Raw genomic sequence first — 23,658 nt, 5'->3', positions numbered from 1 at the left:
AACCAAAAGATCGGCAGTTCAAATCCACCAGGTGCTCCTTGGAAAACATTACAGGGCAGTTCTACTCTGTCCTATAGGGTAGCTGTGAGTCAGAATCAACTCAATGGCAATGGGCTGGGTTAATCTAGCACATATGTGATTATCTGGCACTCTCTAGGACACTAATGACAAAAACCTGATTAAACAGTCATGTTACCTGCTCTCATGGTAACTGGTTAACATTAAGAAATGGACATTGTTCGTTTGCACCACTAGGAGAAGTCAGTCAGAAAGGGATTTCTTGAGGAAGACTGCCTGGACTGAGATATGAAGACCAGTAGAAATTGACTAGAATAAATGGGACTTGTATAAAAAATTGAGTCCCTGGGTGGTACAAATGGTTAACGTGTTAAACCGCTAACCAAAAGGTTGTAAGTTTGATTCCACCCAGATGCACCTCGGAAAAAAGTCAAGAGAATCTACTTTGAAAACATCAGCCACTGAAAACCGTATGGGGCACAGCTCTAATCTGACACACATGGGGTTGCTATGAGTCAGAATCGGCTCGAAGAAAAGAAATTTTTTTTTTCATATAAAAAAGACCTTCAGGTGGGGGCGGGGGGGAAGGAACATTTGAAAAACCGAAAGAAAATGATTACAGATAATGTGAAGAGGTAGACAGGAGCCAAAACACAAAAGGTCTAAGTACCATGGGACGATATTGAGGCAGGTCTATAGCAAGTACTTTAAAAAATGATATATATCTAACAGATACCTGGAAGAAACACAGCAAGGAAACATCTTTGTTCTTCTTTCTAATGAATTTTTTTTAACTTCTATTTAAATATTAAAAATTATTAATTTCAAAGAACTTTCTCACTATTTTATTATCATGCTTAATAGGCTTATTTATTTATTTATTTATGGATACTACTACATTAAAAGGAAACCCTGGTGGCGTAGTGGTTAAGTGCTACGGCTGCTAAACAAGAAGTCAGCAGTTCAATTCTGCCAGGTGCTCCTTGGAAACTCTATGGGGCAATTCTACTCTGATCTATAGGGTCGCTATGAGTTGGAATCGACTCCACGGCACTGGGTTTCTTTTCTTACTGCATTAAAAAATATATATATCACAAATGGATAGCTACTGTTAGGGTAACTTTACAGCACAACAGTTCTCTCAACATATTTATTGTTGAAAAAACAGACTTTTAAATGTTAACATAAGTTTTAAATTAAAAAGAGCCACACATATGAATTAAATTTTACTATTGGAAATATTGGAATATAGTTGGTATGAAAATGGTGTTCATAATAATAAAAAAAAATTAATTTAAGAAGATAGAAAGCCCCCAAATGACATAAATGATAGAATGGAATGCCTAATGGCCATGCTGTGTGCTTAACGTAGGTGTTTCCCCTTAATGCCAAGCAATAGAGCAAACAAAGCATTTTTATTACATTCTTTTTTTTTTTTTTTTTACATTTTGTCACACAGTGGCAATTTGTAGCTACTGGTAATTAAAATGACACTAAACAGCACTATTTTCAGTTATACAACATTTCACAGTACGATTGTTGGAGAAAAATCATCACTAATTCTATAGACTCAGTTATACAATAGGTATTACAGTGTCCTTGTGTGAAAATAATGATACATTATACAATTGCCTGCAGAATAAACTTGTGTTTGGGATTTATTCATGTACTAGATTTTTTTGTTGTTGTTGATTGATTCATGGATATGTGATTTGTCTGAACAACAATCCTGAAAATTTATAGGATAGAAAAATTATGAATAATTATTTCTATGAATACCCACAGGACCAATAATGTGTTTAGATAATGCTTAATAAACAAGGTGTTTTAAATGCTTACAGAGGCATAATGAAAGATTTAGTGAAAGAAACACTTGTGTTTAACTTCTGTTTCTCTTTCTTCCTTTCCTACCATCTCTGTGTTTTTCTGTTCCCTTCTCCCTCTTCTTCCTTTCTCCATCTCTTTTAACCCCGTAGAAGTCTCTTTCTGATTTCAAAAATGGGCATCTTAAACACATTACTAGATTGTGATAGCCATTGCTGTCGAGTTGACCCCGACTCATAGTGACCCTATAGAACAGGGTAGAACTGTCTCATAAATTTTCCAGGGCTGTAGTCTTTACGGACTGCCACATCTTTCTTCCCTGGATTGGCTGGTGGGTCCCAACCACTGACCTTTCAGGTAGCAGTGGAAGGCTTAACTACTGCTCCACAAGGACTCCTTACCAGATTAAGACGCCAAATCTGTTGCTGTTGAGTCAATTCCAGCTCATAGCAATCCGGATACATAGTAAAATCCAGCTGTATTTGATTGTTCTCTAAGTCAGGATTTTCCAAGTCATTTGTAAATCATTAAACTATAGATATAAATAATAGAATATCTTCTCCAAGATATGTGATAATCAGTCAATCCCTCAACTTTTAAAAACTTCAGATACACTAAAATGCATATAAAAACAAAAATAACAATGTTAACTACGTTAGGACATAAATGACAATTTGTTGCTTGGATAGGAATGAGATTTTTATAAATAAAATTTTTATACTTTGATTTTCATTCCATATGTCAGCTGAAGTTAGTCCAGTCTATTATTACTTAAAGAAGGACCAATCTCATGTAGTAAACAAGGGGGAAGTACACACTTCTTCCTAACTCACTCCCTGCTTTTTGTTTCAGTTTCTGTTGCTGCTTTACAGCAGAGGCTTATATCACAATTCTGAAAGAAGTAACGATTAATTAATTTTTTGTTGTATTTTCTTTAAGGAGATATTTCAAGCACTGGCCTCTACTTTTTCTTGAATCAAACAATACCAGCAAGACTACAAGGTGGTCATCCTAAGAGAGAGACAGATCAGTGTGGAGACGTTCTTGAAGAATATAATTACCTCTAATTTTAAGAATTTTTATAGCCCTGTTTTTTCAGGGGCTACTTAGTTTTCTCTATTTATCAAGTAAAATACCAAAATATTTTTAATACTTTACTATTTTGATAATTAAAAAAAAAATTCAGTGTTGAAAATTCAGAGAACTAAAAGAACTTTCATATTCTCTGATAGAATAATTTTCGAAAAGCCCACATTTAGGGCATTTTTCTTTTAATATCTTGGCATTTGCAAAAGCAACACTAAAACAATGACAATACCATAAAAAAAAAAAAGCAACAACATAGAATTCTCTTATACATAATTCTTTTCTAATAAATCTTCATGTAATGCTATGAGGTTGAACACCAGATTATAATTAAATAACTTCAGAGGATATGGTGTTTATACATGATGGGGTTTGTCTAGGTAGATCCGTTAGCAGTACCAATTTTAAGAAGGACAATGTATAGTGGTTGTGAATCTAATATTTGCTTAGAGGCATGATGAGTCTTGCTGTATTCCTTTTCCTTAATTTAATGGGTTCTATACAATTCTGATGAAAGATGAAGATGTTTAAGTAGTATTAAATACACAGAAAGTTTCAAATGTCAAAAACCACATTACATTAATGGTCCTCTTTTAATTGACATGTGTAATTGAATTGCTACACTATCAAATTCTGCCATTAAAGAAATATAAATATTAATTATCTTTATTTTAATACCCAGAGACTTTCTCTAATTTCATAATCATCTCAAATGTTTTTTGCAGCTTTTTCACTTAGACTATTAGAATTATTAGCTCAGTGGGGACTACCCTTCACATTGTCTAATATTCTATTTCAATTTCAATGTATCTTGATTAATTTGATTTTGAGAAGATTCCCTTTTCAAAATTTCCATTCAAAATAATGTTTTTGTTCTTTTTAATCAAGGGTATAGAAACATTAATGTTTTTCAAATGTTAACTGCAAATGTAAGTTTTTTCTTGCCTCCCAAGTCTATTATGCCAGTTTTCAAGATCAAAGAAAACCTAAATCAGATACTTGCCACCAGGTATTTTTATTGACTTTTTAGATTTTTGACTGTAGAAGATGTTGCTGTAATTGAGTGGTGAACTTTATAACAAATAGGCATTAGAAACTTAGTGTAATCAAACATTACTCTTGGGTATATAAAGGCATATCACTAATAGTGAAATACAGCTCTTAGTTAGCAATAAAATACTATGGAGCCCAAATTCATCCATTTATTTCTAACATGTTCTCATGTGATTTTCTCTTTTCCATGGTGTGTGATGGTTAACGTTATGTGTCAACTTGACTAGGCCAGGTTCTCAGTGGTTTGGCAGACATTTTGTAATCATCCTTCATTTTGTGATCTGATGTGAGCAGCCAATAAGATCAAAGGGGAATTTACTTGGGGGTGTGGCCTGCATTCACATATATGGATGTTCTGGCAAAGCTCACTCTCTCTTGATCCTGCACTCATCTCTTGATTTGAACTCTGGCTCTTGTAGAAGCCTTCAGCCAGTCCCTGACCTGAAGATTTTGGATTTGCCAGCTCCTGAAACCCTATGAAGGAGCAGCCTGCCACTGGGTCTGCAGATTTTCGGTTTATCAGCCCCTGCAACCATGTGAATCAGTAGAAGTATTCAGTCTGCCACCTGACCCATGGATTTGGGACTTGCCAGCCTCCACAATTGTGTGAGCCATTTCCTTGAAGTAAAACTGTCTCTATATATTTATATTTAGGCTTCACTGATTTTGTTCCTCTAAAGAACCCATCCTAAACACATGGCCTAAGTCTGTTCCTGATTTTAGCACACCATCTTGATTACAGAACTTTGGAAGGAGGTGACATAAAGCATGAAATTGTAGTATATTTTTCTTAGTTGCCATCCAATCACCTTCTGGTGCCCTTACGTATAACAGAATAAAATGTTTCCCAGTTCTCTGCCATCTTCATGATCACAGGTATATTTAAATCCATAGTTTTGGTATTTGAGTCGATCCATCCTATTCAGGGTTTCCCTTGTTTTTGATGACCCTCTACTTTACCAAACATGATGTCCTTTTTTTAGTGGTCGGTCTTTATCCTCAAGACGTGTCCAAAATAAGTGAGTCAAAGCCTCACCAGCCTTGATTCTAAGGAGCATTCTTGTTGAATTTGTTTTAAGACAGATTTGTTTATCCTTCATGGTATATTCAATATTTTTCACCAACATAACAGTTCAAATGTATCAATTCTTCTGTATTATTGTTCAGCTTTTGTATGCATATGAAGCAACTGAAAAGACCATGGCTTGAATCAGGTGAACCCTAGCCATCAAAATGACACCTTAGCTAATTATAACTTTAAAGGGGTCTTTAAAGCAAATTTTCACAATTCAACATATTGTTTTGTTTCTTGACTGATACTTCTATTGAGTTTGGTTGTTGATCCAAGTAGAATAAAATCATTAACAATTTTACTTTCTTCTTCATGTATCTTGATGTTGTTTATTTGTCCAGTTGTGAAGATTTTTGATTTCTTCCCATTCAGGTGTACTTCATACTGAAAGCTCTTGTCTTCGATTTTCCTCTGTAAATGGATCAAGCTGTCTGTATTTTCTGCAAGTAAGGTTGTGTCATTAGGAAACTTACAAAGAAGCATTTTGAATTGATGGTAGTATAACAATTAGAATTACTTTAACTCTGTGTACCTAGAAGTCCTTTCTACGCTGTTTAAAACAAAAAAAGGGAAGTTTATTGGCTCATACATGTAAATAATTTCAGGTGTTCCCTTCCATTCAGCAATGGCTGAATTCACAGTTCCAAAAATATTATCAGTGTTCAATTTCTCCTCATCTCTCACATCTACCTTCTATTGTGTTGTTTTTGCCTCAGCCTTCAAGTGCTAGTAAAATGATGGCCTCCAATATAACCATAATATCCTTAGGATTCCTGGTTCAGTGAAAAAGAAAGAGAGTTTCTTTCCCTGAATGCTAATATTCTCTGCCTGTTGCTCTACATATTTCTTTTGTTCACACTCACTGGAAAGTAAACTTTTTGAGAGCAGAAATTTTGTTGGTCATTCTTACTATGGTACTTTGTAGGCCCTTAACAAGTAATTGTGAAATTTTAAGAAAAAAAAAAAAATTAATGGATGCCTCTTTGCTTTAATTGGTTCACATACTTACTCCTGACTAAATTACTGTGTGTATAAGAAGAAAACAAAACAATAATTTGTTTAGACTGAAGTCACATGCTCCAAGTTGGCTCAGACAGCCACGTCAGCTTCATCAGAACAGCATTAAAGAAAACAGGTGGAAGGGTTTCTAAATAAATATTTGGATGTTTTAATAGAAAAAGCTATAAGGAATTGGGTAAAAATATCTACTACATTCCACGTATTTTGATTCCCAATATCTATACATACCTGTATATATATACCCAACATATATATATGCCTTCAAAAATGTCCCCACCTATATAAAACATAACCATCAAAGTCCTTACACCCATCTCTGAGGGAGATGCAACTAGTTTCAGATCTTCAATCTCTAGGTAATATTCTGTTCATTATGTCATGCCCAAAGTTTGGAACTCATGGTCTGGTCAACTATAGACAAAATATTTAACCATCCATACACATCCAATCCTTACATGCCAGTCAATTTGTCATACTGTGGTGGCTTGCATGTTTCTGTGATGCTGGAAGCTATGCTAATGGTACTTCAAATACCAGCATGGTCACCCATGGCTGGCAGGTTTCAACTGAGTTTCCAGACTAAGACACACTAGGAAGAAGGACCTGGTTATCTACTTCTCCAAAAATTAGCCAATGAAAACCTTTTGAATAGCAACAGAACATTCTCTTACATAGTTCCAAAAGATTAGCCCCTCAGGTTGGAAGGCACTTAAAAGGTGACCGGGGAAGAGCTGCCTCCTCATATTTGAGTTGACCTTAATGATATGGATGGAGCCAAGTTTCTGGGGCCTTCATTTGCTGATGTGGCACAATTCAAAGTCAGAAGAAATAGCTGCAAACATCCATTAATAACAAGAAAACTGGAAACAGTCAAAAATGAAATGGAACACATGAATATCGATATCTGATGCATTAGTTAGGTGATATGGACTGGTATTGGTCATTTTGAATCAGACAAATATATGGTATACTATGCCAGCAAAGACAAACTGAAGGGGAATGGTGTTGCAGTCATCATCAAAAAGAACATTTAAACACCTATAATGAAGTACAATGCAGTCAGTGATAAGATAATATCCATGTGCCTATAAGGAAGACCACAGTCCTGGTGGCTCAGTGGTTAAGAGCTTGGCTGCTAATGAAAAGGTTCACAGTTTGAATACCCCAACTGCTCCTTGGAAGCAGTTCTACTCAGCCATATAGGGTTGTTATGAGTCAGAATGGAGTTCACGGCAATTGGTAACAAGAAATACCAGTTAATATGATATTATTCAAATGTAGGCACCAACCACTAATGCCAAAAATGAAGAAACTGAAGATTTTTACCAACTTCTGCATTCTGAAATTGATCAAACATACAATCAAATCCTTTGATAATTACTGGTGAGTGGAATTCAAAAGTTGGAAACAAAGAAGAAGGAAAAATAGTTAGAAAATATGAACTTAGTGATAGAAATGACACCAGACAACACATGATAAAATTCTGCAAGACCAATGACTTCTTCACTGAAAATACCATTTTTCACCACCATAAACAGCAACTACACATGTGGACCTTGCCAGGTGAAATACACAGGAATCAAATTGACAAGATCTGTAGAAAAGGACCATTGAAAAGCTCAATATCATCAGTCAGAACAAGGCCAGGGGCTGACTATAGATAATGAATTGCTCAATGCAAGTTCAAGATGAAACTGAAGAGAATTAGAATAAGTCCATGAGAGTCAAAGTATGACCTTGAGTATATCCCACCTGAATTTAGAGACCATCTCAAGAATAGATTATTTTTTATTTATTGTGCTCTAAGTGAAAGTTTACAAATCAAGTCAGTCTCTCATACAAAAACTTACACACACCTTGCTATATACTCCTAGCTGCTCTCCCCCAAATGAGACAGCAGTACTCTCCTCCTCTCTACCCTGTATTCCCCGTGATCATCCAGCCAGCTCCTGTATCCCTCTGCCTTCTCATCTCACCTCCAGACAGGAGCTGCTAACATAGTCTCATGTGTCTGCTTTGGCCAAGAAGTTCACTCCTCGCCAGTATCATTTTCTGTCTTATACTCCATTCCAATCCCTGTTTGAAGGGTTGGCTTTGGGAATGGTTCCAGTCTTGGACTAAAAGAGGGTCCAGGACCATGACCTCCAGGGTGCTTCTATTCTCAGTCAGACCATTAAGTCTTGTCTTTTTAGGAGAATTTGAGGTCTTCATCCCACTGTTCTCCTGCTCCCTCAGGGGTTCTCTGTTGTGTTCCCTGTCAGGGCTGTCATCAGAGGTAGCCGGGCACCATCTAGTTCTTCTGGCCTCAGGCTGATGTAGTTAGTCTCTGGTTTATGTGGCCCTTTCTGTCTCTTAGGCTCATATTTCCCTTGTGTCTTAGGTGTTCTTCATTTCCCTTTGCTCCAGGTGGGTTGAGACAAATTGATGCATCTTAGATGATTGCTTGCTAGCTTTTAAGACCCCAGATGCCACTCCAGTGAGTGGGATGAAGAACATTTTCTTAATACATTTTGTTATGCCAGTGACATAGATGTCCCCTGAAACCATGGTCCCCAAACCACCATCCCTGCTACTCTGGCCTTCAAAGCATTTGTTTGTATTCAGGAAACTTCTTTGCCTTTGGTTTAGTCCACTTGTGCTGACCTCCCCTGTATTATGTGTTGTCTTTCCCTTCACCTAAAATAGTTCTTGTCTATTATCTAATTGGTGAATGCCATCTCCCTCCCTCCTCACCCTTGTAACAATCAAATAATATTTTCCTCTGTGTTTAAACTTTTTCTTGAGTTCTTATAATAGTGGTCTCATATAATATTTGTCGTATTGCAACTGACTAATTTCAGTCAGCATAATGCCTTCCAGCTTTCTCCATGTTATGAGATGTTCCATGGATTCATCATTGTTCTTAATTGTGGTGTAGCATTCCATTATGTGACTATACCTTAATTTATTTATTCATTCACTGTTGATGGGCACCTTGGTTGCTTCCATCTTTTTGCTATCGTAAACAGTGCTGCAATGAACATGGGTGTGCATGTATCTGTTTGTGTGAAGGCTCTTATTTCTCTAGGGTATATTCTCAGGAGTGGAATTGCTGAATCATATGGTAGTTGTTTCAAGAGTAGGTTTGACACATTGAACACTAACTACCAAAGACCAGGCAAGTTGTGGAATGACATCGAAGACATCATACATGAAAGGAAGAGGCCATTAAAAAGACAGGAAAAAAAGAAAAGACCAAGAAGGATGTCAGAAGAGACTCTGAGACTTGTTGAACATAGAGTACCTAAAGTGAGAGGAAGAAATGATGAAGTAAAAGAGCTGAACAGATGATTTCAAAGGGCAGCTCAAGAGGACAAAAAAAAAAAAAAAGTATTATAATGCAATGTGTAAAGACCTACAGTTAGAAAACCAAAAGGGGAGAACACACTTGGCATTTCTCAAGGTGAAAGAACTGGAAAAGAAAATGCAATCCTTGTGTTGCAATATTAGAGGATTCTACAGGCAAATATTGAATGACTTAGGAAGAATCAAAAGAAAATGGAAGAAATGAACAGAGTCACTGTACCTAAAAGAACTAGTCAACATTCAACAATTTCAGAAGCTATCGTATGATCAAGGACCAATGGTATTGAAAGAAAAAGTTGAAGGTGAACTGAAGGTATTGTCTTAAAACAGGGCTCCAGGAATTGACGAGCTACCAAATGAGATGTTTCAATAAATGGATGCAAGGCAAGTAGCACTCACTCATCTATGCCAAGAAATTTGAAAGACAGCTACCTGGACGATCAACTGAAAAAGATCCGTATCTGTGCCTGTTCCAAAGAGAGGTGATCCAACAGGATAAAGAAATTATTGAACAATATCATTAATATCATATTCGAGTAGAATTTTGTAGAGGATTGTTCAAAAAGTGGTTACAGCAGTACATCGACAGGGAACTACCCAAAATTCAAGCCAGATTTGGAAAAGGACGTGGAAGATCATTGCTGATGCCAGATGTAAACTTGGCTAAAAGCAGGAAATACCAAAAAGTTATTTACTTGTGTTTTATTGACTATGTAAAGGTATTAGATTGTGAGGATCAGAACAAATTATGGATTATGTTGTGAAGCATGGGAATTCCAGAGCACTTAATCGTGCTCATGAGGAATCTGTACACAGTCTAGAGGCAGTCGTTTGAACAGAACAAGGGGATACTGGAAGGTTTAAAATCAGAAACGGTATGCATCAAGGCTGTATCCTTTCAGCATAATTATTCATTCTGTATGCTGAACAAACAACCCAAGAAACTGGACTATATAAAGAAGGAGGGAGACTCTTAAACAACCTGTGATATGTAGATGACACAGCATTGCTGGCTGAAAGGGAAGAGGGCTTGAAGCACTTATTGATGAAGAACAAAGACTTTAATATGGATTTCACCTCAACAAAGAGAAAACAAAAAAGTGTCATAACTGGACCAATAAGCAGCATCATGACAAGTGGAGAAAATACAAATGTCTAGGATTCCATGTTACTTGGATCCACAATCAATGCCCATGGAAGCAGCAGTCAAGAAATCAAATGACATATTGCACAGGGTAAATCTGTTGCAAAAGAACTTTTTAACGTATAAAAATCAAAGATAGCGCTTTCAGGACTAAAGTGCAACTGATTCAGTCATGGAATTTTCAGTTGCCTCATATGCGTGTGGAAGCTGGACAATGAGTAAAGAAGCCTGAAAGAGAATTGAAGCATTTGAATTACAGTGTTGGTGAAGAATATTGAATATACCACGGACTGCCTGAAGAATGTCAAATCTGTCTTAGATTAAGTACATCCAGAATGCTTCTCGGGAGCAAGGATGGTAAGGCTTCATTTCACATATTTTGGGCATGTGAACAGGAGTGACCAATCCCTGTAGAGGTACATCATGCTTGGTAGAATAGAGGATCAGAGAAAAAGAGGAAGAGCTTCAAAGAGATAAATTTATACAATGCCTGCAACAATGGGCTCTGGCATAACAATTATGAGCATGGCACAGGACCAGGCAGTGTTTTGTTCTGTTGTACATAGAGTTGCTATGAGTCAGAATTGACTCCTAACAACATGAACAATACATCCAATGATAATTTTGAAAAGGCAGTGGTGTAATATAATAATAAATATCATTGTCATCTCCCTCTTAAGAAAGTGACAATACATGTGTGCCTTTTCATAGCACATACAACAACAGTTTGGTTATACATTTATTATTATTTATTTTATAAATATTAAATGAGAATTTCTTCTGTCTCAGAAAAGGTGATAACAATAGTAAGTTTCATGTACCCCAAACATTTTAATGATAAGTGTCCTAGATTCATGTGAGTGCTGCTAAAATCAAGAAGCCAGTTTTGTGTCTTTTAGTTCATTATGATCTTTGGCCTATATATACTAAATTTATCTGGAATGAACAAGGTACACAGACACCATTGTTTTGGGGATAATTGTTAGTTTTTCTTTTTTTCCTCTTCCCTTCCCTATTCCAAGTGAAAGAAGGTTAAGAAGAAACTCTAGGGATATTTAGCTTGTGTTTTGTAGAGCCTGAAAGGCAGAATATGGTGCCAAGGAAAATTTAATATCAGATAGATGTCTGATGCAGCCCTTGCAGACTGCTTTGGGATTCAAAAATATAAAATGCTTTCAGTAGAACAGTGTGATTTTTAAGGTCGTGTGTCAGTCTGGCTGGGCCATGATTCTCTGTGGTTTGGCAGTTATGATGGAGTTTGTCAGTCCTGTGAAGACATAATCACTTCCATGATGAGATCTGATATAATGTGGTCACCGCCTTGATGGGATCTGCTGTGAGTAGCCAATCAGTTGAAAGGAAGTTTCCTTGGGGTGTGGCCTGCATCCAATATAGGTGGACTTTCGGGCAAGGCTCGCCAGTTTCTGCTTGCTCTGGATCCTATAGCTGGGTCTGTTCATTTGACCTTTGGTTCTTGGGACTTGAGCTAGCAGCTTATCTGCCAGTCTTGGGTTTGTAAGCCCTTTCAGCTATGTGAGTCAGGGGAAGCCTCCAGCCTGACCCAGGAACTTGGGACTTTCCAGCCTCTACAACTGCCTGAGCCATTTCCTTGACATAAATCTCTCTCTCTCTGTTTCTCTCTCTCTATATCTCTCTCTATCTCTGTCTCTATCTCTTTCTCTCTATCTTTCTATCTCTCTATCTGACTGTCTGTCTATCTATCCATCCATCCATCCATCCATCCATCCATCCATCCATCCATCCATCCATCCATCCATCCATCTATCTATCATCTATCTATCTATCATCTATCTATCTATTTGCTTCTCTGGAGAACACAGCCTAAGACAGAATGGATTTTAAAGATAGTATCTGTACATTCTTGACAAATCTTTTTAAGAGGATTTAATTGAAGAGTAAGTCATCTGCACCAGAAAACATGACACCAGGAGTTCCCCACCATGGTTTACAAAAACATATTAAAAGTAAATCACAAGACAAAAAGTGACATTTGGCATCTGTGCTATATAAGGCACTAAAGACAAGTTGCAACTGATCCTCCAAAGCAATGTGCTTATTCCTTCTTCTTGTCTTCTTATTCCTTCACCAAAATTCCAATGCCTATCAACTTTGAGCATATCTAGGGGTGAAATAAGAATAAAAAAGGCAGACCCTTCCCCAGTGAAGGACTCTGAAACAAGGTCATGCCAGTAACCATGGAAAAAAAGGAGGAAATTTAAATGAAATTAAAAGTTTTATTTATTAAAAGTATACATATGAAAATTAACTTTTTAAGAATTGAAAATTCAGGAATCTGAGATGTATAGAAAATAGGGATGCATATTAAAAAGAGAGTGATGTGAGAAGTATATTTAAAAAACTCTCATGATTTCATCTAAAATTATTTAAAATATCTGTTATATATACATAACTTAGTGGACATGAACAAGAGGAATATTCTTCCTGGCTTTACCATTTCTTTTTACAGTCTGGCTATCCAAAGTCTTGTTCTCTGCGAGTTTCTCCCTTGGTAATGGTCAAAATTAGGCCCCCTTTCTCCTCCTTGAAACTTTCTTCATTGGGTATTATCATTCATGGCCACATGACTGATTTTCCACTTGATTACAGCAGGTTTGGGAGCATGGGAGTTCTTTAAATAAGCTGTCATAAACCATTGTGGAGTTGACTTGGATTTTCTTCTGACAATAAAAACCAAATTAAACCCATTGCCTTTGAGTCAATTCCAGCTCATGGCAACCCCATATGTTATAATGTAGAAATGCTCCATAAGGTTCATGCTACTGTAATCTTTACAGAAGCAGATTTCCAGACCTTTCTTTCCTGGTGCTGTTGTGTGAGTTCAAAACACCAATCTTTAGGTTAGTAGTCGAACACAAACCATTTGCACCACCCAGAGACTTTCTTCAGGTGATACAATTCCCTAATTGTTTAGTAGGCTTTGGGTTTATTTGCATTTAACTGATAACCATATTCTAGATCAAAAAGGAGAAACCAAAAACATTTTGCCATCGAATTGATTCCAACTCATAGCAACCCTAGAGGACAGAATAGAACTGCTCCACAGGGTTTCCAAGGCTGTAATTTTTATGGAAACAGACTGCCATAACTTTCTTCCACAGAGCTGCTGGTGGGTTTGAATTGCCAACCTTTCTGTTAGCAGCTCTGTACTTAAACCACTGTGCCACCAGAGATCCTCCATCTTTAATTCTCAACCTATTCTAGTTTCAGAAGAAAACAATAATTTGATTTGATGCCGTCAAAGTGATTTGAGATATTGTCTTCCATTGCTTTGTTTGATATTATACTGGGGACAGTCTTTTTATAAAGAAATGTAAACAGAGATTCATGTTGAGCACAGGTGGTGTGCAATTCTTTAAATTAAGGGGCAACAGGAATATTTTAAGGAGGCCTGGTAGCAGAGTGGTTAAAGCCTTCGACTGCTAATCAAAAGGCTCCTGGTTTGAGTCCACCAGCAGCTCCATGAGAGAAAGATGTGACAGTCTGCTTCCACAAAGATTTACAGCCTTGGAAATCCTATGGGTAATTCTGTTCTGTTCTATAGGGTTTCTATGAGTCAGAATCACTCATTGGCAACAGGTTAGTTTTTTTTTGTTTGTTTGGGGAGCATTTTCTGGTGAACTGCTGGCATTTGCTCTAGAGGTGCCATCTTCTATGCGGGCTTTGACCCAAAGTGAATTATTGACTAGAGTCTATCCCTGACCTCAAAGATTAAGTCTATCATAACAGAAAGAACAGGTAAGGAATAAAAGGTGGTTTTCTGGATATGAGAAATGCTATGACTTTTGGAATTTAAGCAGATATGCTTATGGCTTTTTTTGACAATTTGTGGGAATAGGAGTAGGACAAAGAAAAAGGAGAAATAAGCAACCCTGTCACTTTGCCTGAAGCACAGTGCTCATTTAGAATTAAGAGGTTTTCCAGCATGAAGTACAGATCTGAAAGCAAAGAGACAGAGGCCACAGACCTGTTATAATAAGTGACTTCACAGCATGCTCAGTGGATATCCCTAGGAAAAAGATGACACCCAGAGCATATGGCACTAATCATCTGAGACATGTGAGTGAGTAACACAAAGGGATAGGAGCTCAACTATGAATACATGACAAGCTCTCCCCCTACTCCAAAATATACCTGTGGAGGTCAATTTGCACGTACATATTAATGCTGATGTGATCATTTTATCATTTTTCCACCAGGATGATGAAATCTAGTAAAAAATAAGTTTACTTAAAGATTTACATGAAGAAAAAGATGTGGTTATACGGCTGAGGAAAAGTGAGAAATTATAAAAAATATTGGGGCCCGAGCAGCAAAGGAAGAATTTGCTTAGAAAACAAACTTAGAGACCTAAATGCACAATTTAAATGAATGCTTTGTAGCCAATGTATTTGAATTTAATGAGTGCAACATAAAAACAAAACAAAACCCGTTGCCGTAGAGTTGATTCTGACTTATAGCAACCATATAGGACCGAGTAGAACTGCTCCACAGAGTTTCCAAGGAGCACCTAGTGGATTTGAACTGCCAACCTTTTGGTTAGCAACCATAGCTCTTAACCATTATGCCACCAGGGTTTCCTAGTAGTCACTATATTATTTCTCAAACAGCGACTTCTTAGTTTATTTTTTTTACGTGTTACCATTCTTATTTTTATTTAGCTGATTTACTCCTTCTAATTTCTCATTGCTAATCTTCAAGCATGCATTTTATACTTTATATTCCATCAACATGTTTCTTGTATCTTTAATTTCATACTTTTATACCTATTCTTGAGTAAATCAAGCACATGCTTTGGTGATATATTGCATTTTAAACTAATCCCATTAATCTTTGAAAACTTCTCATTATATGCATTTATCAATGTTGAAGATTATGAGATTAAAAAACACAACAATGTAGAATTGTTTAGAGAAGAAATTCTTGACTTTTTAAAATATGCACATATCTTGATTCTATATCTAAATATCTTACATTTTTATACATGCCCCAATTACCTACTGTAATTTCTAGTCTTAATTATTATTCTCCTTATACAATTCTGCCCTTCTCTTCTCTCACTTACCTTAGATATTAGCATATGTCTTAGTTACCTAGTGCTGCTATAGCATAATTGTTACAAGTGGATGGCTTTAGCAAACGGAGATCTCTTTTTCTCACAGTTTAGGTGGCTATAAACAAGTCTGAATGCTTTCTCTCTCTATTGGCTCTGGAGAAAGGTCCTTGTCTCTTCACCTTCTGGTTCCTTAGAGATCTGCATGAGGTTTGGCATCTATATTACCCCATCTCTGCTTGCTTGCATCTGTGCCTAAACTGCTCTTTTTTAATTTTGTTTTCTTTTGTTTTTTGTAAGGCTCTTGATTTTTTTTTAATTTAATCTCACTAAACGTTTCTATTTGAAACACAGAGTCACACCAAGCAAGAGCTTTCTGTCCCCACTCCATATTAAAACAGAGCACAAAAGGGTAAACATTCATTAGACATGACAGTTCCTATATGTGGACATCGTCCTTTTCACAGAGGTTGGGATAACTTTATTTTTTATAAGCCGTTGTTCTCCTGAAACGCATTAACCCCAAATTACTAGTGTCACACAAAAGGAAGTGGTCTTAATTTTTATGTGCTGGGCAATATGTTCTGCAAACGCTGAGAGGTGGGAGAAGCACAAGCACAATCCACTCTTTGAAAAAATGAAATAGCTCAAGGTAGAATTTTCTATCTCCTCTTTCTTCTGTCAAAAAAGTAGTGCTGGGATCTGGCACCCAGTTTTTTTGTTTTTTCCTCTATCATTTACAAAGTATTCCTCCCACGCAACTTGCATCATTAGGGTTATAACTAATAGCTTATTCACTTTGAGGAGAGGTGCATCTACTTCTTATTCCCCTTCTTGACTTCCTGTTCATGTTTCTTGGGATGGCTGCTATCTGTAGGTCTTTTAGAGTTACCTATGCTCTTTGTCTTCTTGCAAAAACTTGTTCAAACTGAAGGGATCATCTTCAAACTGAGTGTGTCCTTCTGGGCCTCTCTGCCTATCGTCTAAACCAGAAAACTCCTTATTGTGAGCAAATCTGACCTTGATTCTGGCTTCTAGGTCATCACTATGCATGTTTTTGTCCAAATGTTCACTAGGCCTGTTAATACCCTGGGCCATATCTTGACTACATCCCCAGGCTTTATCATAAGCATTGTAAATTTAATCTTCTCAGTCTGAAAAACCACTGTCCATACCCTTCGATTGGTTGAAGAGCCTTCAGTCATACTGAACTTGATTGCAAGCCTGAGGCCTGTACACACCAAGAGTGATGACTTAAATGATGTCTCGGTATTCATTTCTCTGCAATTTTGACCCCTTCTCAGGAGCTGCCCTGGAAAGATTCCAGCAATGGTGTTTCTCTTTCCACTTATCATGCCAATTTTTTTTTTCCCTTCCACAAGCCTCTTCCCATCGTCTTTTTCCATATGGACTTTGATCTCAGCTCTCCTCTCCCTGGCTTTCTGAGCTGTTTCTCAAAGTTTCTATTCATATTTTTCCTTTTCTTTCTGAGCTATCTTTCTCTCTACTTGGGCATGCATTTCTACAGCTTCATGAGCCTTGTGATCAGCGATGCAGAGGGCACCAGCTAGTTTGGCTAAATTTTCATTGATATGAACTCTCTGTAATCCTCATCCTTCAGGAGCCAGACATTTGTCTGATGGAATTGTGCAACTCTTTGTGTTTTTCCATTCTGATATACAAGGAAGAATCTCCCAGTCTTGTTCTTTCATGGCCACCTTTTAACTTGGAGAATGCATGACAGTTGCAGGAGGAAAAGGTAGTCCTGGAGGAGTTTTCCTATTTATCTTTAACCTTGGATGTTCCACTGGATCTTTTTGCATTTCTACCATGTAAATAACCCTCTAGTTAGCTCCTGAGTGGAAAGTCACTCCTTGCTGAGATAGTGTCTACAGAATGTACAGAGCAGAAGCCAGTTTATCAGCTGCTCAAACTGGCATGGCCTGGGTGACCTTCTTGATACAGATTTTTCTAAGGCTATTCTTTTCTCTTATCTCAATGGTTTCTTCCTTAGGTCGTTGCAGGTCTGGGTCTTCTGCATTCACCACTTCTTTGGGAATCAGGTCAGTGTATTTGCTATAAATGACCTTGTCTTTTGACTTTTCCTTATTGAACAATTGGATCCAGTTTAATTTTCCTTAATCATCCACCTGAACGATCAGTTCACTGAACACCATTTTCCTTTGTCCCATATCCAGTGGATACTGGGCCACATGGTTTTCTGGAAAAGTGCTTCCATCTCCAAAATCCTCTAAGGGCAGAGGTCTCCAGCCTTTCTGGCACCTGTATGGAGGAGGCCCTCTTCTAAAGGACACCAGTGAGTTTTGCTGTGATCTCTGGGAATTTGCCTTTTCTTTGGCTTCAAGCTGGTCCTGATACACCTGGGTTGGTGTAGGTAAAAAGATGATAAGCCCCATCTTCTTCTGCTTAGATGAGGTTAATTTGGGCAGAATATTCAAGAATTGGGTAGTACCTAAGCAGAAATGGAAAGGTACTTCCCTGAGTGTCAGCAGTGATTGGTTTCTGTCTTAGGCAGAGTTCTCTAGAGAAACAAACCAGGGAAGTGTCTATACGTAAATATATATAGAGAGATTTACCTCAAGTAAGTGGCTCACACCTTTGTGGAGGTTGGCAAGTCCCAAATCAGTGGGTCAAGTATCAGTCTGGAGACTTCTCCTGACTCAAATGGTTGCAGGGGCTGATGAACCCAAACTTGGCAGATCAGGTGAAATGATGGTGGCTCAAGTTCCAAGAACTGGAGGTCAAAGCATGAGGAGTCAGATGCAGGATTAAGAGAGGGGAGCTATACCAGAACATTCATATACGTTGGATGCAGGCCACGCCCCCAAGGGAAGTGACCGACTTTCAAATGATTGGCTTTAAACTGAATGGAGGATGATTATATAGTATCTGCAAAACCGCTGAGAATCAAGTTCTACCCAAGTTGACACATACGCTTAACCATCAAACCATAGATAACACTTTAATTGTTAAAAAATATATATATAAACCTGCCATAAATTGAGATATATATTGTCAGCTGTTAGTGAATGATTGTTGTTGTTCTTAGGTGATGTTGAGTCACTTTCAACTCATAACATAACAGAATGAAAGGTTGCTTGGCCCCGTGCCATCCTCACAATCATTGCTAGTTTTGAGCCCATTATTGCATCTACTGTGCCCATCCATTTCACTGAGGGTCTTCCTCTTTTTTGCTGATCCTCTACCGAGCATAATACTCTTCTGCACTGATTATTCCCTCCTGATAACATGTCCAAAGTAAGTGAGACAATGTCTTCCTACCCTCACTTCTAAGGAGAATTCTTGACATACTTCCTCCAAGAATGATTTGTCCATTCTTCTGGCAATCCATGGTATATTAAATAGTCTTCACCAACACCCCATCTATTAATTTGTTGTATTGAGGTGGCTTACATGTTGCTATGATGATGGAAGCTATGCCACCAGTATTTCAAATACCAGTAGGCTCAACCATGATGGACAGATTTCAGAAGAGCTTCCAGATGAAAACTGACTGGGAAGAAAGACCTGGCAGTCTGCTTCTGAAAATTAACCAGTGAAAACCTTGTGGATAACAACAGGAGGTTGTTCATCTTCTCTTATACAACCTTAACTCAGGCTACCTCATTGTTCACCTTGATAATCTCATTAGCTTCTTAATTGTTCTCCTCATTTCTGTAAAGCTAGTTTAGAGTCCATTCCACCACTTGTCTGTCAGTTTGTCAGACTGTGGTGGCTTGTGAGTTGCTGTGATGCTGGAAGCTATGCCACTAGTATTTCAAATACTGGAAGGGTCACCCATGGTGAACAGGTTTCAGCCGAGTTTCCCAACTAAGACAGGCTAGGAAGAAGGACCCGGTGGTCTAAAAAAAAAGGTGGTCTACTTCTGAAAAAATTTGGCCTTTTGAAAACCTTATGAATAACAGCAGAACATTGTAGGATATTGTGCCATAAGATGATCCCTTCAGGTTGGAAGGCATTCAAAATATGACTGGGGAAGAGCTACCTCCCTATAGTACAGTTAACCTTAATGATGTGGATGGAGTCAAGTTTTCAGGACCTTCATTTGTTGATGAGACACTACTCAAAATAAGAAGAAACAGCTGTAAACATCCATTAATGATAGGACTGTGGAATGTACGAAGTATAAATCTAGGAAAATTGGAAGTTGTCAAAAATGAAACAAAACACATAAATATTTATATCCTATGCATTAGAAAGTTCATATGGACTGGTATTGGCCATTTTGCATTAGATAATCATATGCTCTCCTATGCCAGAAATCACAAAATGAAGAGTAATAGCATCACATTCATCAGCAAAAAGAACATTTCAAGATCTATCCTAAAGTACAATATTGTCAGTGATCTGGTAATATCCATAGGCCTACAAGGAAGACCACTTAATAAGACTATTATTCAAATTTATGCAATAACCACTAAGGCCAAAGATGAAGAATTAAAGATTTTTACCAACTTCCACAGTCTAAAATTGCTTGAACATGCAATCAAGATGCATTAATAATTACTAGTGATTGGAATTTGAAATTTGGAAGCAAAGAAGAAAGATCAGTAGTTGGTAAACATGGCCTTAGTGAAAGAAATGATGCCAGAGATCACGTGACAGAATTCTGCAAGAACAATGACTTCTTCATTGCGAATACCTTTTTTCAACAACATAAGCTGCAACTATACATGTAGATCTCACCAGATGGAATACCCAAGAATCAAATCAACTACATCTGTGGAAAGAGCAATAGGGTGAGAGTTTGTACCACACACTTGGTGACTGATGACCTGGACACCTGTGCCACATCCACACAAGGAAAGTGAACAGACCCATGGGCTCACACACCTAGTAGCTGCTCTAACTACCTAGAGATAGGATGTGAGGTCTTCAAACATGCCAATAACCAAAGTAGCTCACATGCCCAGTCTACTTGGACATATCAAAACAAACAAAAAAGCTAGGACACAATAAACAAGCATATAATAAATAAATATAATAACTTATTGATGGTTCAGAGACAGCAGTCATTATCAAATCACATAAAGAAGCAAAGCAAAATGGCTCCAGCAAGTGACCAAAATAAACCAGGAAACCTTCTGGAGGAAGATAAACTCATGGAATTACCTGAGTTAGAATTAAAAAAAACTAATATACAGAGCTCTCCAAGAGATAAGGAATAAGATCAGTCAAAACTCAGAGCAAGCAAAGGACAACATAGACAAAACAATAGAGGAATTCAGGAAAACAACATAAGAAACAAACAACAAATTAAATAGTCTGCTAGAAATCATAGAGAGACAGCAACTAGAAATCGAAAAGATTAACATTAAATTTTCAGAATTTGGCAACTCAATACAAGGTTATAGGAGTAGAACTGAGGCAATGGAAGTCAGAATTAGTGAGATTGATGATAAATCTCTTGACACCAGTTTACTTGAGAAAAAATCAGAAAAAAGGAATTAAAAAAAATGAAAAAACACTAAGAATTATGTTGGACACTATCAAGAGGAAAAACCCACGAGTGATTGGAATACCAAAACGGGGGGGATAACAGAAAACACAGAGAGAATTGCTGGCAAAAAAACTTCCCTGGTATCATGAAAGACAAGAAGATATCTATCCAAGAAGCTCATCAAAACTCACACCGAGTAGATTCCAAAAGACAGTTACCAAGACATACCATAATGAAACAGGCCAAAACCAAAGACAAAGATAGGATCTTGAGAGTGGTTAGGGATAAAAGAAAAATCACCTACAAAGGAGAACCAATAGGACTGAGCTCTAAAAAAAAAAAAAAAAAGAGCTCTAACTACTCAGCAAAAACAATGCAGGCAAGAAGGCAATGGGATGACATATATAAAGCCTTTAAGGAAAAAAATTGCCAACCAAGAATTACATATCCAATAAAACTGTCTCTCAAATACAATGGTGAAATTAAGTCATTTTCAGATAAACAGAAGTTAAGGAAATTTAAAAAAAAAAAAATACTAGAAATATTAAAGGAAGTCCCATAGTTCCAGAACCAACAATATCAGACAACAGCCCAAGACTAGACCAAAGGACATGTCAACCAGTTGTCAACCCAGATAGGGAAGTCACAAAAACAAGTCAAAGCTAAAAGACTGAAAATAGGGAACCAGAGATGTCAGTAAGTAAAGGATGACAAGGTCAAATAAATAAATAAGTGGGAATAAACAGTGTAGCCATAGAATTTCCATATGGAGAGGAAGTTAAGGGAATATCAAGAAATAAAATAATGGTTAAACTTAGAAAAATAAAAATAAATTTTTAAGTAACCACAAAGGAAGCTATAACTAACCTACTCATCAAAATAAAAAAAGAAGAAAAACATAAAGACTCAGCAAACACAAAATTGACAATAATGAAAAAGGTGAAAAGGAAATTAGAGCAAGTCCACCAGAGCCAAAATACCACCTTGAGTATTCCACCTGAATCTACTCATGCCAAATCTGTGCAATGCATAAGGAAGATGGAAGAAGAACTAATGTCTTTGAATTATGGTGTTGGAGAAGAATATTGAATATACCATGGACTTCTAGAAGAACAAACAAATCTGTCTTGTAAGAGGTATAGACAGAAAGCTCCTTAGAAGCTAAGATGGTGAGACTATTTCTCATGTACTTTGGACATGTTATCAGGAGGCACTAGTCCTTAGAGAAGGACATCATACTTGGTAGAGTAGAGAGTCAGTGAAAAAGAGGAAGATCCTCAAAGAGATGGATTGACACAGTGGCTGCAACAATGGGCTCAAGCATGACAATAATTGTGAGAATGGTGCGGGAGCTGGAAGTGTTTCATTTTGTTGTGAATAGGGTGGCTATGAGTCAGAATCGACTCGACGGCACCTAACAAAAACAACAGAGTCAATTATTCGCTCAGAGGCCAAATAAATTTTTGGAAAGTGAATGATATCATGTCACACTGCTGAATAAATGCTTTTGTACTACTATTGAAAACAAACCAATATCCTTAGTATGTCTTATTAAACTCTGTATTAATCAATCTCTGCCTACATCTCAAACTGCAATTTATATTATTCACCCTCTTTTACTCTCCTACAACAAAAAAGATGTTCTGTCAGTTGATTGCACATTTAGTTTTCTATTGCTTCATAATTCTTTCGCATGCTGCTCCTTTTCTCTTAGCTGTGTTTTTCTATTTTGAGTCATATTTTATATGTCATTTCCTTATAAATGTTTATCCTAAATTCAGCAAGCTTTTTATTTTCTATGCAGTTTTTATCCCAAGTTGATTGCTAGTTTACTGTCTAATGACAAGTTCACTAGAAACTTAGTAAGTACAAGAATTCTCTTTCATCATTGTATAACCAACATTCAGAGCAGTGCCCAACACCCAGTAAACATCTAATAACTATGTGGTGAGTGAACGAAGAAAAAGTGTTCAAGGTATATTGACAGTACAACAATAAATACATTATAACCTGTGGCCATTGAGTCAATTCCAACTCATAGTGACCATCAGAAAAATTTCATTTCCATTGTATGTTGATAATATTTCTTTTGGATAACTTTAGCCATGATGGTTTTAGTATTATGGTATTGTATATACATGTAAATAAATATGTCAACATAGAATACAGTGAAGGTATAAATTTTGTATTGGGCACCAATTTTTCCTATAAGTTATGATTTTTTTACATGGCCCTGGTCATTCAAAATGATTTAAGTAATAAAGAAAAAAAAAAAAAGAAAAGAGATACTGTCATGAATAGAATTATGTCCCCCCAAAAATATGTGTATCAATTTGGTTGGGACATGACTTCTGTCATTATAGTTGTCCTCCATTTTGTGACTGTAATCTTATGTCGAAAGGATTAGAGTGGGATTATAACACCAACCTTACCCAGGCCACATCCCTGACCCAATGTAAAGGGAATTTCCCTGGGGTATGGCCTGCACCACCTTTGTTTCCCAAGAGATAAAAAGGAAAGAG

General features: G+C 37.1%; 1 pseudogene; it reads right to left on the bottom strand.

The window, feature by feature from the left end:
* Positions 1–16,469: 16,469 nt before the first annotated feature.
* On the bottom strand, positions 16,470–18,071 carry LOC100673597 (SNW domain-containing protein 1-like; annotated as a pseudogene).
* Positions 18,072–23,658: the final 5,587 nt, after the last annotated feature.

The sequence above is a fragment of the Loxodonta africana genome, chromosome 5 (genome assembly GCF_030014295.1).
Source record: "Loxodonta africana isolate mLoxAfr1 chromosome 5, mLoxAfr1.hap2, whole genome shotgun sequence".
NCBI lineage: Eukaryota > Metazoa > Chordata > Mammalia > Proboscidea > Elephantidae > Loxodonta > Loxodonta africana.
Note: the sequence above shows the minus strand (reverse complement) of the source record. Positions and strands in the feature narration are given on the sequence as shown.